Source organism: Bombina bombina, chromosome 7 (assembly GCF_027579735.1).
Source record: "Bombina bombina isolate aBomBom1 chromosome 7, aBomBom1.pri, whole genome shotgun sequence".
Classification (NCBI taxonomy): Eukaryota; Metazoa; Chordata; class Amphibia; order Anura; family Bombinatoridae; genus Bombina; species Bombina bombina.
The window spans coordinates 367,845,499-367,862,844 of record NC_069505.1 but is presented as its reverse complement, the minus strand read 5'-3'; the positions used below and the strand labels follow the sequence as shown (position 1 = coordinate 367,862,844).

Genomic DNA, 17,346 nt, shown 5'->3' with positions numbered 1-17,346 from the left:
ACTTCTGTATGAGGGGGAACTTTCCGACTCGGGAAGTGAGTTACCTCAGACTGACTCAGACGTCATGTCCTTTAGATTTAAGCTTGAACACCTCCGCCTGTTACTTCGGGAGGTTTTAGCGACTCTGGATGACTGTGACTCTATTGTGGTACCACCAGAGAAATTGTGTAAGATAGACAAATACTTAGAAGTGCCTGCTTACTCTGATGTTTTTCCGGTTCCTAAGAGAATCTCAGAAATTATTACGTGGGAATGGGAAAGACCGGGTATCCCGTTCTCACCTTCTCCTAATTTTAAGAAAATGTATCCCATATCTGACACTGTTCGGGACTCTTGGCAAACAGTCCCTAAGGTGGAGGGAGCTATATCTACCCTGGCTAAGCGTACATCTATTCCTATTGAGGACAGTTGTGCTTTCAAAGACCCTATGGATAAGAAATTGGAGGGTCTTCTAAAAAAGTTATTTATCCATCAGGGTTTCCTTTTACAACCGACGGCCTGCATTGTTCCAGTTACAACTGCGGCGGCCTTCTGGTTTGACGCCTTAGATGAGTCTCTTAAGACTGATACTCCTTTAGAGGAAATTTTAGATAGAATTAAGGCCCTTAAGCTGGCTAATTCTTTTATTACGGATGCCGCCTTTTAGATTGCCAAATTGGCTGCTAAGAATGCCGGATTTGCCATTTTAGCAAGTAGAGCGTTGTGGTTAAAATCTTGGTCTGCTGATGTGTCATCTAAGTCAAAGCTTTTGGCTATTCCTTTCAAAGGAAAAACCCTATTCGGGCCTGACTTGAAAGATATAATTTCTGACATTATGGGAGGTAAGGGTCATCTCCTACCTCAGGATAGAACAGCTAAACTGAGGGGTAAACAAAATAATTTTTGTTCCTGTCGGTACTTCAAAGGAGTCCCCTCTTCTTCCGCTAAACAGGAAGGGAATTTTGCTCAGGCCAAGTCCGTCTGGAGACCCAACCAGGCTTGGAACAAGGGTAAACAACCCAAGAAGCCCGCTGCTGCTACCAAGCAGCATGAAGGGGTGGCCCCCGATCCTGGACTGGATCTAGTAGGGGTCATACTTTCTCTCTTTGCCCAGGCTTGGATAAGAGATGTTCAGGACCCCTGGACACTGGAAATCGTGTCCCAAGGGTATCAACTGGAATTCAAAAATTCTCTCCCAAGGGGGAGGTTTCTTCTTTCACGATTGACCAGATAAAAAGAGAGGCGTTCTTACATTGTGTAAAAGACCTCTCTACTATGGGAGTAATTTGTCCCGTTCCAATACTGGAGCAGGGGTTTTACTTAAATCTTTTCGTGGTTCCCAAAAAAGAGGGCACGTTTCGTCCTATTTTAGATCTAAAAAGTCTAAACAAGTTTCTCAGAGTCCCATCCTTGAAGATGGAGACTATTCGAACAATTCTGCCATTGATCCAGGAGGGTCAATATATGACTACCGTGGACTTGAAGGATGCATATCTTTATATTCCTATCCACAAGGATCATCACCAGTTCCTAAGGTTTGCCTTCCTGGACAAACATTTTCAGTTTGTGGCTCTTCCCTTCGGGTTGGCCACAGCACCCAGGATCTTCACAAAGGTTCTAGGGTCCCTTCTGGCGGTTCTCAGGCCACGGGGCATTGCAGTGGTGCCTTATCTGGACGATATTCTGATCCAGGCGTCGTCTTACCGTCTGACAAAATCTCATACAGACATGGTTCTATCCTTTCTGAGGACTCACGGGTGGAAGGTGAATCTAGAAAAGAGTTCACTGATTCCACAGACAAGGGTTTCCTTCTTGGGAACTCTAATAGATTCTATATCCATGAAAATTTTCTTGACAGAGGTCAAAGTCAAAGAAAGTCAAAGATTCTGAATACATGCCGAGCCCTTCAGTCCAATCCTCGACCATCAGTGGCTCAGTGCATGGAGGTGATTGGATTGATGGTGGTGGCAATGGACATCATTCCGTTTGCTCGATTTCATCTCAGACAGCTACAACTGTGCATGCTCGGGCAGTGGAATGGAGATTAAGCAAATTTGTCTCCTCAGATAAGTCTGGATCAGGAGACAAGAGACTCTCTTCTTTGGTGGTTGTCACCGGATCATCTGTCCCAAGGGACGTACTTCCGCAGACCCTCTTGGGTGATAGTGACAACGGACGCCAGTCTACTAGGCTGGGGTGTGGTCTGGAATTCCCTGAAGGCTCAGGGGGTGTGGACTCGGTCGGAGTCTCTACTTCCAATCAATTTCTGGAATTGTGAGCAATATTCAATGCGCTTCAGGCTTGGCTTCAGTTGGCTTCGGCCAAATTCATCCGATTTCAGTCGGACAACATCACGACTGTAGCTTACATCAATCATCAGGGAGGAACGAGGAGTTGCTTAGCGATGACAGAAGTATCCAAAATAATTTGGTGGGCGGAAGCTCACTCTTGTTATCTGTCAGCAATCTACATCCCAGGAGTGGACAACTGAGAAGCAGACTTTTTAAGCAGACAGACGTTTCATCCGGGGGAGTGGGACCTCCATCCGAAGGTCTTTGCCACCCTGATTCTCAGATGGGGCAGACCGGACTTGGATCTGATGGCGTCTCGTCAGAATGCCAAGCTCCCAAGATACGGATCCAGGTCAAGGGATCCTCAGGCCGAACTGATAGATGCCTTGGTCATTCAACCTAGCTTATGTGTTTCCACCGTTTGCTCTTCTTCCCCGGGTGATTGCACGGGTCAAACAGGAGAGGGCTTCGGTAATTCTTATTGCGCCTGCATGGCCTCGCAGGACTTGGTATGCCGATCTGGTGGACATGTCCTCTCTGCCGCCGTGGAAGCTTCCATTGAGGCAGGACCTTCTCATTCAGAGACCCTTCCATCATCCAAATTTAATTTCTCTGCAGCTGACTGCTTGGAGATTGAACGCTTGATTTTATCTAAGCGGGGGTTCTCTGATTCGGTCATTGATACTCTGATTCAGGCACGTAAGCCTGTCACTAGAAAGATCTACCATAAAATATGGCGTAAATATCTTTATTGGTCCCAATCCAAGGGCTACTCATGGAGTTGAGTTAGGATTCCCAGGATTTTATCTTTTCTCCAAGAAGGATTGGAGAAAGGGTTGTCAGCAAGTTCCTTAAAGGGACAAATTTCTGCTTTGTCGATTTTACTACACAAGCGTTTGGCAGATGTTCCAGACGTTCAGTCTTTTTGTCAGGCTCTGACTAGAATCAAACCTGTGTTTAGACCAATTGCTCCACCCTGGAGTTTGAATTTAGTTCTTAATGTTCTTCAAGGGGTTCCGTTTGAACCTATGCATTCTATAGATATTAAGTTGTTATCTTCGAAGGTTTTATTTTTGGTTGCTATTTCTTTTGCTCATAGAGTTTCTGAGCTTTCAGCGTTACAATGTGACTCTCATTATCTTATTTTCCATTCTGATAAGGTGGTTTTACGTACTAAACCTGGCTTTCTTCCTAAGTTTGTTTCTAATAAGAATATTAATCAGGAAATTGTTGTTCCTTCATTGTGTCCTAATCCTCCTAAGAAGGAGCGTTTGTTGCATAACTTGGACGTGGTCCGTGCCCTGAAGTTTTACTTACAGGCGACTAAAGAATTTCGTCAATCATCCTCTTTATTTATTGTTATTTTCTGGAAAGCGTAGGGGCCACAAAGCTACGGCTACCTCTCTTTCTTTTTGGCTGAAGAGTATCATCCGTCGGGCATATGAGACTGCTGGACAGCAGCCTCCTGAAAGAATTACGGCTTGTTTCCACTAGGGCTGTGGCTTCTTCATAGGCATTTAAAAACGATGCTTCTGTTGAACAGATTTGCAAGGCTGCAACTTGGTCTTCTCTTCACACTTTTTCCAAGTTTTCCAAATTTGATACTTTTGCTTCATCTGAGGCTGTTTTTGGGAGAAAGGTTCTTCAAGCAGTGGTGCCTTCCGTTTAGGTTCCTGTCTTGTCCCTCCCTTTCATCCGTGTCCTATAGCTTTGGTATTGTATCCCATAAGTAAGGATGAAATCCGTGGACTCGTCATATCTTGTAACAGAAACGGAAATTTATGCTTACCTGGTAAATTTATTTCTTTTACGATATGACAAGTCCACAGCCCACCCTGTCATTTCTAAGACAGGTATGTACTTATTTTTGTTAAACTTCAGTCACCTCTGCACCTTTGGCTTTTCCTTTCTCTTCCTAACTTCGGTCGAATGACTGGAGTGGGAGGGAAGGAAGGAGCTACATATACAGCTCTGCTGTGGTGCTCTTTGCCACTTCCTGCTGACCAGGAGGCGTAATCCCAAAAAGTAAGGATGAAATCCGTGGACTCGTCATAAAAGAAATAAATTTATCAGGTAAGCATAAATTTCCTTTTTCCAGAATATAATCTGTTATTTCTCTTGTAAGATGTATCGAGTCCACGGATTCATCCTTACTTGTTGGATATTCTCCTTCCCTACAGGAAGTGGCAGAGAGAGCACCCACAGCAGAGCTGTCTATATAGCTCCCCCCTTAGCTCCACCCCCCAGTCATTCTCTCTGCCTGCTTAACTGCTAGGAAGGACAAAGAGCTATGTGGTGACTAAAATGTTAGTTTTTTTTACTTCTCAAGCAAAAGTTTATTATTTTAAATGGTACCGGTTTGTACTATTTACTCTCTGGCAGAAAAGGGATGAAGATTTCTGCAAGGAGGATGATGATCTTAGCACTTTGTAACTAAGATCCACTGCTGTTCTCACAAGGCCTGAAGAGTATTGGAAAACTTCAGTTGGGAGAACAGTTTGCAGGCTAAGCTGCATATGAGGTATGTTCAGTCTATATTTTTCTAGACAGACTGTGTTAAATCTAGAAAAGGCTGGCAATATCCCCATGAGGGAAGGGTAAGCTGTATTCAGATACTTTAATAGGAATTTCAGCTTGCTTGAAGGGCTCATTAGTTACTGGTGACACTGTTAGGAAAAAACTTTTTGTTTTTTGATGCATTTATAACGTTTTTTGAAGGGAGTCATTGTGGCTTGTTTTTGAGTTTTGTAACTCACATGGTTAATTAAGAGACACTCTGGTGTTTCTCTGATAGGCCTCAAAACATTGAGTGAGGTGGGAGGGGCCTATTTTCGCGCCTCAGTTGCGCAGTTTCCTTTCCTCTGAGACATATCACTGCTTCTCCTGTCGTTTCTGCTGTGTTTGAGGGTTGTTAAAGAGGTTTTTTCCCCCACAAATCGTTCTGAAGGGCAGGTAGGAGCCACAGCAGAGCTGTGGCAAGGTGCTGAAAGTCTTTTTTACTGGGTTTAACGTTTTTTCAATCCTTTTTTTCCATTAAGGGGTTAATTGTTTATTTGCATAGCTGTGCAAAGTTACTAAGCCTTTATAATGCTACTGTAAAAATTTCGTTAAGTTTACTGCTTTTTTACACTTTTGCAGAACTGGTGCAGCTTTTTTTCTCTTAAAGGCACAGTACCGTTTTATTTCTAAGTGTTTTTTACTTTGATTACAGTGTTTTCCAAGCTTGCTTGTTACATTACTAGCCTGTTTAACATGTCTGACACCAAGGAAAATCCTTGTTTAATATGTTTGGAAGCCATTGTGGAACCCCCTCTTAAAATGTGTCCCAATTGTACCGCTATGTCTATAAACTATAAAGAACATATATTAGCACTTAAAAATAGAGCAATAGTTGTTTCTCTGTCAGAAGTAAATGAGGGTTCGCCATCTAGCTCTCCCCAAGTGTCACAACCAGTAACCGACAAAACGAAATGGATGGCGCTGGTCTTGCAGAATAGTTAGTTTCTAATGATAGATAGAAATGGACTTGATGTGCAAGCTAAATCCGGTGTAATAATGTGCAATATACTCACTCCTTTAGTAATGTGAGTCCTGCTTCTATGGTATATCCCTCTACGGTATGTCCCTCTCCAAAGGAAACAACAGGGTGGTTTTCAACAGGGCTGGAAAAGGATTAAAACCCCATCAGCAGTAAGGTAATAACTTAAGTTGAAAAAACAAGTAGTAACTTACTTATCCAAAATAGCAAGTCCGGCTCGTCACAGAAAAAGTGATTCAAATGTAAGAGATAAAAAAGGTTTATTTTAGCTCTACGCGTTTCAACGCTCAAGCGTCTTTTTCAAGAGCAGTAAAAGGCAATAAAAACAAGTAACAGTTTGTATAATGCTGTGACAATGTAGCCGGATTTTTATACAGGTGTATCGATGTTCCAATTTCCTGTCAGTGACAGGAAATTGGACTCACATGAAACAAAAATTACAATTACAATTTCTAACTGGATGTTTAGGCCCAACCTTATTCTTAACATTGTTAAATCATTTTATGTCGCTCTATTGAAATTTAAAATATAATATTTTGTATTCGGTTCGGCGTAAACATGTACATAAGAAAATGACCAATCATTGAATTCTTTCAAATTTTCGTCCAATGAAAAGACAGAGTTGAGTTAAGTCCCCATTCGAGTATTCTTTTTGTTTAGGTTCCCTTTTAGGTCCGCCATAAAGTCACGTGATTCTTTTAGCCAATCCCATGATGTTGAAAAGTTCCCCATTGATCTATGATGTTGCGTGGGCTCGTTAGTCACGTGTTATTTCTGACCAATCTGAAAGAACGTCCTTTCTCGTGGCTTTAACCAAATGTGCCGATACGAGAATTTAGGCTTAACATTCTATAGATAGAAAAAAGAGAGAGAAGCGGCAGTATCCATTCTAATCACATATGAAGAAAAATAGTTACATTGTATCTGACGGTTTTACAGCAACTTTAAATGGCACACACATCTCAATAACATAAAAAGTTTGTGCAGTTATGTTTGCACTATAAGGACTTTTAAAGATGTTGAAAACAGCAATATCCATTCTGATCACATATAAAGAACTTTGAGAAGTTATGTTTGTAATATAAAGACTTTTAAAAAGTTAAAGAGAGCGGCAGTGTCCGTTCTGATCACATGTAAGGAAAAATAATGACCTTGTATCTAACGGTTTTACAGCAACTTTGATGGCATCAAAACATCTCAATAGCATAAAACAGTGACCATATTAAAACGTTTTAGACTTTGTGAAGTTATGTGTGTGATTTAAAGATTTTTAAAGGTGTTAAATTTATTCAGTGCTATTTAGTTTAAATTTAGTGTGAGAGGAATTGTTATTTTCATAACTTATCTAAAATGTAGATTGTGAGTTATAGATTGTGAAAGTTATCTTACTTACTTTTATGGATATTTACATCCATAATTTAGTGTGAAAGAAATTGTTATTTTCATAACATTATCTAAAAAGTAGATTGTGAGTTATAGTTTGTGAAAATTATCTTACTTTTATGGATATTTACATCCATAATGTGCTTAAATTAAAATAAGAATTAAATAAAATGGTTAAATCAAACTTTAAAATAATATTAAAGTGTATGGACTCAATAACTAACTGATGAACTATTGATAGTTGTAAAAAGTTACTTCATATATTTAAATATATTTAAACCATATATTTAAAGGTTCTCAAATCCCTAATAAAACTAATTTAGATAAAAGCTGCTATTCGAATGTCTTTATTTAACCCCCAATGGTTATAAGTTCTAAGTGTGTGAATCCACCATAATTCTCTCTTATTTAACTTATCTTCTAAATGTCCTCCTCTCCAGTGGGTGGTTACCTTCTCTATTCCTATCCATGAAAAATTCTTGAAATCGAATTTGGGACAAGTATTGCAGTGTAAAGGGACACCATGATCCTCATGTTTCTTCTCTATTTTATTAAGGTGTTCTAAAATACGGGTCTTAAGGAATCTGGTAGTTGGTCCTAAATATTGGATCTGACAGTTACATTGCAATAAATATATAACATTTTGAGTTTTGCATGTAATGAAATGTTTAATTATATAGGTTTTACCTGTTACAAAGGAAGTAAAAGATTTATGGGTTCTTTTTGTATAATTACAACCTTTACATTTTCCACATGTATAGAAACCTTGTAAGTTAGATATACTTAGAGGTGGTTTGGGGGCCATGCCTTTAATTAAAGAAGGGGCTAATTTTTGTTTAAAGTTGCTGCCTCTTCTATATGTGATTTGAGGTTTAATCGGTATAGTTTTACTTAAGAATTCATCATTGTGTAAAATATGCCAATGTTTTTTGATGATATTATTAATTTGATGGTGCCCTGAATTAAATGTTGTAATGAATCAGGGGAAAGAGGATTGTTTATTTGTAGTGATTTTATGTTTTGCCAAAATTAAATTACGATCCTGATTTTTGACTAGTTGTCTATCTGCTTCAAGGTTACTTGAAGAGTAACCTTTTTCCAAGAATCTCTTCTTAAGTAGTAATGATTGTTCCTCGTAATCTTCTATTCTATCACAATTTCTCCTAATATGTTGGAATTGTCCTCTAGGGATAGCTTTTAACCATGATGGATGATGTTGACTGTCATGTTGAATGTACGTATTTGCATCACATTCCTTGAAGTGTGTTTTTGTATGTATATGTCCATCAATGGTTGTGATAGACAAATCTAAAAAGATTGCTTTGGTGTTATGTATTTCTGGGGTCAATATGATGTTCATGTCATTTTTATTTAAATCATTAACACATTGTTGGCAGTTTTCTATGTTTCCCCTCCAGATACAGAGGACATCGTCGATGTACCTCCGCCATGTCACATGGACCACTTTGAACATCTCCACGTATGGTCCAATGACGTAGCTGGGGCGAGACTGGTGACATGGCGGAGGTACATCGACGATGTCCTCTGTATCTGGAGGGGAAAAATAGAAAACTGCCAACAATTTGTTAATGATTTAAATAAAAATGACATGAACATCATATTGACCCCAGAAATACATAACACCAAAGCAATCTTTTTAGATTTGTCTATCACAACCATTGATGGACATATACATACAAAAACACACTTCAAGGAATGTGATGCAAATACGTACATTCAACATGACAGTCAACATCATCCATCATGGTTAAAAGCTATCCCTAGAGGACAATTCCAACGTATTAGGAGAAATTGTGATAGAATAGAAGATTACGAGGAACAATCATTACTACTTAAGAAGAGATTCTTGGAAAAAGATTACTCTTCAAGTAACCTTGAAGCAGATAGACAACTAGTCAAAAATCAGGATCGTAATTTAATTTTGGCAAAACATAAAATCACTACAAATAAACAATCCTCTTTCCCCAGATTCATTACAACATTTAATTCAGGGCACCATCAAATTAATAATATCATCAAAAAACATTGGCATATTTTACACAATGATGAATTCTTAAGTAAAACTATACCGATTAAACCTCAAATCAGATATAGAAGAGGCAGCAACTTTAAACAAAAATTAGCCCCTTCTTTAATTAAAGGCATGGCCCCCAAACCACCTCTAAGTATATCTAACTTACAAGGTTTCTATACATGTGGAAAATGTAAAGGTTGTAATTATACAAAAAGAACCCATAAATCTTTTACTTCCTTTGTAACAGGTAAAACCTATATAATTAAACATTTCATTACATGCAAAACTCAAAATGTTATATATTTATTGCAATGTAACTGTCAGATCCAATATTTAGGACCAACTACCAGATTCCTTAAGACCCGTATTTTAGAACACCTTAATAAAATAGAGAAGAAACATGAGGATCATGGTGTCCCTTTACACTGCAATACTTGTCCCAAATTCGATTTCAAGAATTTTTCATGGATAGGAATAGAGAAGGTAACCACCCACTGGAGAGGAGGACATTTAGAAGATGAGTTAAATAAGAGAGAATTATGGTGGATTCACACACTTAGAACTTATAACCATTGGGGGTTAAATAAAGACATTCGAATAGCAGCTTTTATCTAAATTAGTTTTATTAGGGATTTGAGAACCTTTAAATATATGGTTTAAATATATTTAAATATATGAAGTAACTTTTTACAACTATCAATAGTTCATCAGTTAGTTATTGAGTCCATACACTTTAATATTATTTTAAAGTTTGATTTAACCATTTTATTTAATTCTTATTTTAATTTAAGCACATTATGGATGTAAATATCCATAAAAGTAAGATAATTTTCACAAACTATAACTCACAATCTACTTTTTAGATAATGTTATGAAAATAACAATTTCTTTCACACTAAATTATGGATGTAAATATCCATAAAAGTAAGTAAGATAACTTTCACAATCTATAACTCACAATCTACATTTTAGATAAGTTATGAAAATAACAATTCCTCTCACACTAAATTTAAACTAAATAGCACTGAATAAATTTAACACCTTTAAAAATCTTTAAATCACACACATAACTTCACAAAGTCTAAAACTTTTTAATATGGTCACTGTTTTATGCTATTGAGATGTTTTGATGCCATCAAAGTTGCTGTAAAACCGTTAGATACAAGGTCATTATTTTTCCTTACATGTGATCAGAACGGACACTGCCGCTCTCTTTAACTTTTTAAAAGTCTATATTACAAACATAACTTCTCAAAGTTCTTTATATGTGATCAGAATGGATATTGCTGTTTTCAACATCTTTAAAAGTCCTTATAGTGCAAACATAACTGCACAAACTTTTTATGTTATTGAGATGTGTGTGCCATTTAAAGTTGCTGTAAAACCGTCAGATACAATGTAACTATTTTTCTTCATATGTGATTAGAATGGATACTGCCGCTTCTCTCTCTTTTTTCTATCTATAGAATGTTAAGCCTAAATTCTCGTATCGGCACATTTGGTTAAAGCCACGAGAAAGGACGTTCTTTCAGATTGGTCAGAAATAACACGTGACTAACGAGCCCACGCAACATCATAGATCAATGGGGAACTTTTCAACATCATGGGATTGGCTAAAAGAATCACGTGACTTTATGGCGGGCCTAAAAGGGAACCTAAACAAAAAGAATACTCAAATGGGGACTTAACTCAACTCTGCCTTTTCATTGGACGAAAATTTGAAAGAATTCAATGATTGGTCATTTTCTTATGTACATGTTTACGCCGAACCGAATACAAAATATTATATTTTAAATTTCAATAGAGCGACATAAATGATTTAACAATGTTAAGAATAAGGTTGGGCCTAAACATCCAGTTAGAAATTGTAATTGTAATTTTTGTTTCATGTGAGTCCAATTTCCTGTCACTGACAGGAAATTGGAACATCGATACACCTGTATAAAAATCCGGCTACATTGTCACAGCATTATACAAACTGTTACTTGTTTTTATTGCCTTTTACTGCTCTTGAAAAAGACGCTTGATCGTTGAAACGCGTAGAGCTAAAATAAACCTTTTTTATCTCTTACATTTGAATCACTTTTTCTGTGACGAGCCGGACTTGCTATTTTGGATAAGTAAGTTACTACTTGTTTTTTCAACTTAAAGGATTACTTTCTGTTATAATTTTTAAGCTCAACAACTAACATATTAAAGTTAATAAACATTAATTAAAACCTACTGACCTATATTTTCTCCGAAACGAAGTTTCACAACGTTCTAAAAGTTATATCTTTTATTCGCCGATGATGTCACGTTATCCTGCCCACTATTTTCAGCACTGCATGTTCAAAATACTTAAACCAATAACTTTGTGTTTAAAGCGCCATTTTGAAACCTAGGTATTGTAAACGGATTGGTACAGAGCAAAGGATACCCACGGAGTGGGTTTGGAAAACAATTAAATTTGCAGACAAGATTTCTGATATACGGTAGAGATATGTTAATGAAATGCTATTGATAAAAAGCGTATTTGGGGTAGTTAGTTAGTAACAGGCATAGAAAATATTTACTTACAGTGGCCCTTTAAGTTATTACCTTACTGCTGATGGGGTTTTAATCCTTTTCCAGCCCTGTTGAAAACCACCCTGTTGTTTCCTTTGGAGAGGGACATACCGTAGAGGGATATACCATAGAAACAGGACTCACATTACTAAAGGAGTGAGTATATTGCACATTATTACAACGGATTTAACTTGCACATCAAGTCCATTTCTATCTATCATTAGAAACTAACTATTCTGCAAGACCAGCGCCATCCATTTCGTTTTGTCTATTGCTTATACAGTCCTTGGGGAGAGACTGAGGAAGGGCAGCGGTCATTTCATTCAATAAGGAGAGTATTGTTTTTTAGCACATTGTGTTGAGCATATCTGTTTTTTGTTAACATCTATTTGTTTGCCACACACATTTTTTGTATATTCACAACCAGTAACGCCCGCACAAGTGACGCCAAGTACCTCTAGTGCGTCAAATTCTTTTACTTTACAAGACATGGCCACAGTTATGAATACAACCCTCACAGAGGTTTTATCTAAACTGCCTGGTTTACAAGGAAAGCGGGACAGCTCTGGGTTTAGAAAAAATGCTGAGCCATCTGACACTTTAGTAGCCATATCTGATATGCTCTCACAATGCTCTGAAGTAGGGGTGAGGGATTTGTTATCTGAGGGAGAAATTTCTGATTCAGGAAAGACGCTTCCTCAGACAGATTCTGATATGACAGCCTTTAAATTTAAGCTTGAACACCTCCGCTTATTGCTCAGGGAGGTATTAGCGACTCTAGATGATTGTGACCCTATAGTGGTTCCAGAGAAATTGTGTAAAATGGATAAATACTTAGAGGTTCCTGTTTACACTGATGTTTTTCCAGTCCCTAAGAGGATTGTGAATATTATTACTAAGGAGTGGGATAGACCAGGTATTCCGTTCTCTCCCCCTCCTGTTTTTAAGAAAATGTTTCCCATATCATTATCTGACACCATGCGGGACTCGTGGCAGACAGTCCCTAAGGTGGAGGGAGCTATTTCTACTCTGTCTAAGAATACAACTATACCTATCGAAGACAGTTGTGCTTTCAAAGATCCTATGGATAAAAAATTAGAGGGTCTCCTAAAGAAAATCTTTGTTCATCAGGGTTTTTCTCTTCAACCTATTGCGTGCATTGTTCCTGTAACTACTGCAGCTGCTTTCTGGTTTGAGGCTCTAGAAGAGGCTCTTCAGATGGAGACTCCATTAGAGGAGATTATGGACAGAATCAAGGCCCTTAAGTTGGCTAATTCTTTTATTACAGATGCCGCTTTTCAACTGGCTAAATTAGCGGCAAAGAATTCAGGTTTTGCCATTTTAGCACGCAGGGCGTTATGGCTTAAGTCCTGGTCTGCTGATGTCATCTAAATCTAAACTTTTGAACATCCCTTTCAAAGGAAAGACCCTATTCGGGCCTGAACTGAAAGAGATTATTTCAGACATCACTGGAGGGAAAGGTCATGCCCTTCCTCAGGATAGATCAAATAAGATGAAGATCAAACAAAATAATTTTCGTTCCTTTAGGATCTTCAAGAGTGGTTCCGTTTCAGCTTCCTCTGCTGCAAAGCAAGAGGGGAATTTTGCCCAATCCAAGTCAGTCTGGAGACCTAACCAGGCTTGGAACAAGGGTAAACAGGCCAAGAAGCCTGCAGCTGCCTCTAAGACAGCATGAAGGGGTAGCCCCCGATCCGGGACCGGATCTAGTAGGGGGCAGACTCTCTCTCTCTTCGCTCAGGCTTGGGCAAGAGATGTTCACGATCCCAGGGCTTTAGAAATTGTGTCCCAGGGATATCTTCTGGAATTCAAAGACTCCCTTCCACGGGGGAGATTTCATATTTCTCGATTGTCTGTAAACCAGACAAAGAGAGAGGCGTTCTTACGCTGTGTAGAAGATCTGCTTACCATGGGGGTGATCCGCCCAGTCCCAAAAGAGGAACAGGGACTAGGGTTCTACTCTAAAAAAAAAAAAAAATCAAGACTCTTAACCACTTGCCGAACTCTTCATTCCATTCCTCGGCCATCAGTGGCTCAGTGTATGGAGGTAATCGGACTCATGCTAGCGGCAATGGACATAGTTCCTTTTGCCCGCCTACACCTCAGACCACTGCAACTATGCATGCTCAAACAGTGGAATGGGGATTATGCAGATTTATCTCCTCAACTGCATCTGGACCAGGAGACCAGAGATTCTCTTCTCTGGTGGTTGTCTCAGGACCACCTGTCTCAGGGAATGTACTTCCACAGGCCAGAGTGACTCATTGTAACGACAGATGCCAGCCTGCTAGGCTGGGGTGCAGTCTGGAACTCCCTGAAAGCACAGGGCTTATGGTCTCGGGAGGAATCTCTTCTTCCGATAAACATCCTAGAACTGAGAGCGATATTCAAGGCGCTTCAGGCGTGGCCTCAGCTTGCTGCAGCCAAATTCATCAGGTTTCAGTCGAACAACATCACGACTGTAGCTTATATCAATCATCAAGGAGGAACGAGGAGTTCTCTAGCGATGATGGAGGTAACCAAAATAATCCGATGGGCAGAGGATCACTCTTGCCATCTCTCAGCAATCCACATTCCAGGAGTAGAGAACTGGGAGGCGGATTTTCTAAGTCGTCAGACTTTTCATCCGGGGAAGTGGGAACTCCATCCGGAGGTATTTGCTCAGCTGATTCAGCTATGGGGCACACCAGAATTGGATCTGATGGCGTCGCGTCAGAATGCCAAACTTCCTCGTTACGGGCCCAGGTCCCGGGATCCCAAGGCGGTACTGATAGATGCTCTAGCAGTACCTTGGTCGTTCAATCTGGCCTACGTATTTCCACCGCTTCCTCTCATCCCACGTCTGGTTGCCAGAATCAAGCAGGAGAGAGCTTCGGTGATTCTGATAGCACCTGCGTGGCCACGCAGGACTTGTTATGCAGACCTAGTGGGCATGTCCTCGGTTCCACCGTGGACCCTGCCAATGAGGCGGGACCTCCTAATCCAAGGTCCGTTCTCACATCCAAATCTAGTTTCTCTGCATCTGACTGCTTGGAGATTGAACGCCTAGTTCTATCAAAGCGTGGGTTCTCTGAGTCGGTCATTGATACCCTGATTCAGGCTAGAAAACCTGTCACCAGGAAGATCTATCATAAGATTTGGCGCAAATATCTTTATTGGTGTGAATCCAAAGGTTACTCGTGGAGTAAGATTAGGATTCCTAGAATATTGTCTTTTCTCCAAGAGGGTTTGGAGAAGGGATTATCAGCTAGTTCTCTAAAAGGACAAATGTCTGCTTTGTCTATTCTACGACTCAAACGTCTGGCAGATGTCCCAGACGTTCAAACTTTTATTCAGGCTTTGGTCAGAATTAAGCCTGTATTTAAGCCTGCTGCTCCGCCTTGGAGCCTAAACTTAGTCCTTAGAGTTCTTCAAGGGGTTCCGTTTGAACCTATGCATTCCATAGATATTAAATTTCTATCTTGGAAAGTTTTGTTCTTAGTTGCTATCTCTTCGGCTCGAAGAGTTTCTGAGCTATCTGCTTTACAGTGTGATTCCCCTTATCTTATTTTCCATGCAGATAAGGTGGTTTTGCATACCAAACCTTGTTTTCTTCCTAAGGTTGTTTCTAATAAGAATATCAATCAAGAGATTGTTGTTCCTTCTCTGTGTCCTAATCCTTCATCAAAGAAGGAACGTCTGTTGCATAATCTTGATGTGGTTCGTGCTTTAAAGTTCTACTTACAAGCAACCAAAGATTTCCGTCAATCTTCTTCATTGTTTTTTGTTTATTCTGGTAAGCGGAGAGGCCAAAAGGCTACGGCTACCTCTCTTTCCTTTTGGCTGAAAAGCATCATCCGTTTGGCCTATGAGACTGCTGGAAAGCAGCCTCCTGAAAGAATTACTGCTCATTCTACTAGAGATGTGGCTTCCACATGAGCTTTTAAAAATGAGGCTTCTGTTGAACAGATTTGTAAGGCGGCGACTTGATCTTCGCTTCATACTTTTTCCAAATTTTATACTTTTGCTTCTTCTGAGGCTATTTTTGGGGGAGAGGTTTTACAAGCAGTGGTGCCTTCCGTTTAAGGTCCCTGTCTTGTCCCTCCTTTCATCCGTGTCCTAAAGCTTTGGTATTGGCATCCCACAAGTAAGGATGAATCCGTGGACTCGATACATCTTACAAGAGAAAACATAATTTATGCTTACCTGATAAATTTATTTCTCTTGTGATGTATAGAGTCCACGGCCCGCCCTGTTTATTACGACAGGCATATATTTTTTTATTTTTTAAACTTTCAGTCACCACTGCACCCTATGGTTTCTCCTTTTTCTTCCTAGCCTTCGGTCGAATGACTGGGGGGTGGAGCTAAGGGGGAGCTTTATAGACAGCTCTGCTGTGGGTGCTCTCTCTGCCACTTCCTGTAGGGAAGGAGAATATCCCACAAGTAAGGATGAATCCATGGACGCGATACATCACAAGAGAAATAAATTTATCAGGTAAGCATAAATTATGTTTTTTACATTCTCACTGTTGTCCCATATATTTTGATTCCTACAATTTGTAATTTAGAAAAACATGGATCTATAAGCCTTATCACATGGTGAGACCTCACTCTTTCAATTAATACATTTTTATGAGGAGGGGGTAATGAAGGCATTGTTTTGACAAACAGGCCCATCCATTTGAAAGATGAGAATTGCTTTTTTCAAATAAGGGATCATAAGTTTCTTTGTACTGTGGCAAGGGGGCGGGGGGAAGTAACGTAGGGATTTCCCCACCAGCCTGATGTTCAATATGTCTGGTTCTGTCAGGTGGTCCCTGTTGCCATGGTCATCCGCTGATAGCTACCTTAGTATGTAATAATTTCCTTTGAATGAGGCACTTTTCTGAAAAGAGGTGGCTCAGAGCAGCATAAAAGCCTATGGCAATCTACTGCCAGCTATCTTGAAGAACCATTAAATACAGTAGAAATGCATAATTAACAAGTGTATAATATAAAAACAATGCAATAAAACTTACTCTGAATTTTAAATATGTAGTAAGATATGTTTTATCAAAATTCTTCCCCCCCATATTTGCCGGCCTTGGGTATCATGTGACAGCCATTAGCCAATCACAGACTCTTATACGTATACACTGTGAGCTTGTGCACATGCTCACTAAGAGCTGGTACCTCAAAGTGTGCATATAAAAAGACTGAAAAATTGATAATGGGATTCGATTGGAAACTCTCTTTTAAAACTGCATGCTCTGTCTGAATAATGAATTTAATTTTGACTTTAGTGTCCCTTTAAGGGCCTTGAGACCCCTTGCCACTTTTTTTCTTTTTTCATACGTTATAACTAATGTGCACCTACTTTCCTATGAATCAGCTTAATGTATGGAGTGTATGTTTCTGTCACTGATCATGGTCCCAAGATAGGCATCATGTAAGTCACATTAAAACAGGCTTCTTGGCAAAGCTTATCAACTTAAATAGCATGGCTTCTTACAAAAATATGCTTGAGGTTTATAGCTATGTAGTATACAGATTAGACACAAAGCTAGTAACTCAGCAACAAATTATTTAATACCT

At 39.3% G+C, this 17,346-nt stretch overlaps 1 protein-coding gene across 1 annotated transcript in view; it reads left to right on the top strand.

Annotated features, from left to right (window-relative positions):
- The window catches only part of DCAF1 (DDB1 and CUL4 associated factor 1), a 638,093-nt gene that overhangs the window by 476,412 nt on the left and 144,335 nt on the right, over nt 1-17,346 (top strand). The gene's annotated exons all lie outside the window — the stretch shown is intronic.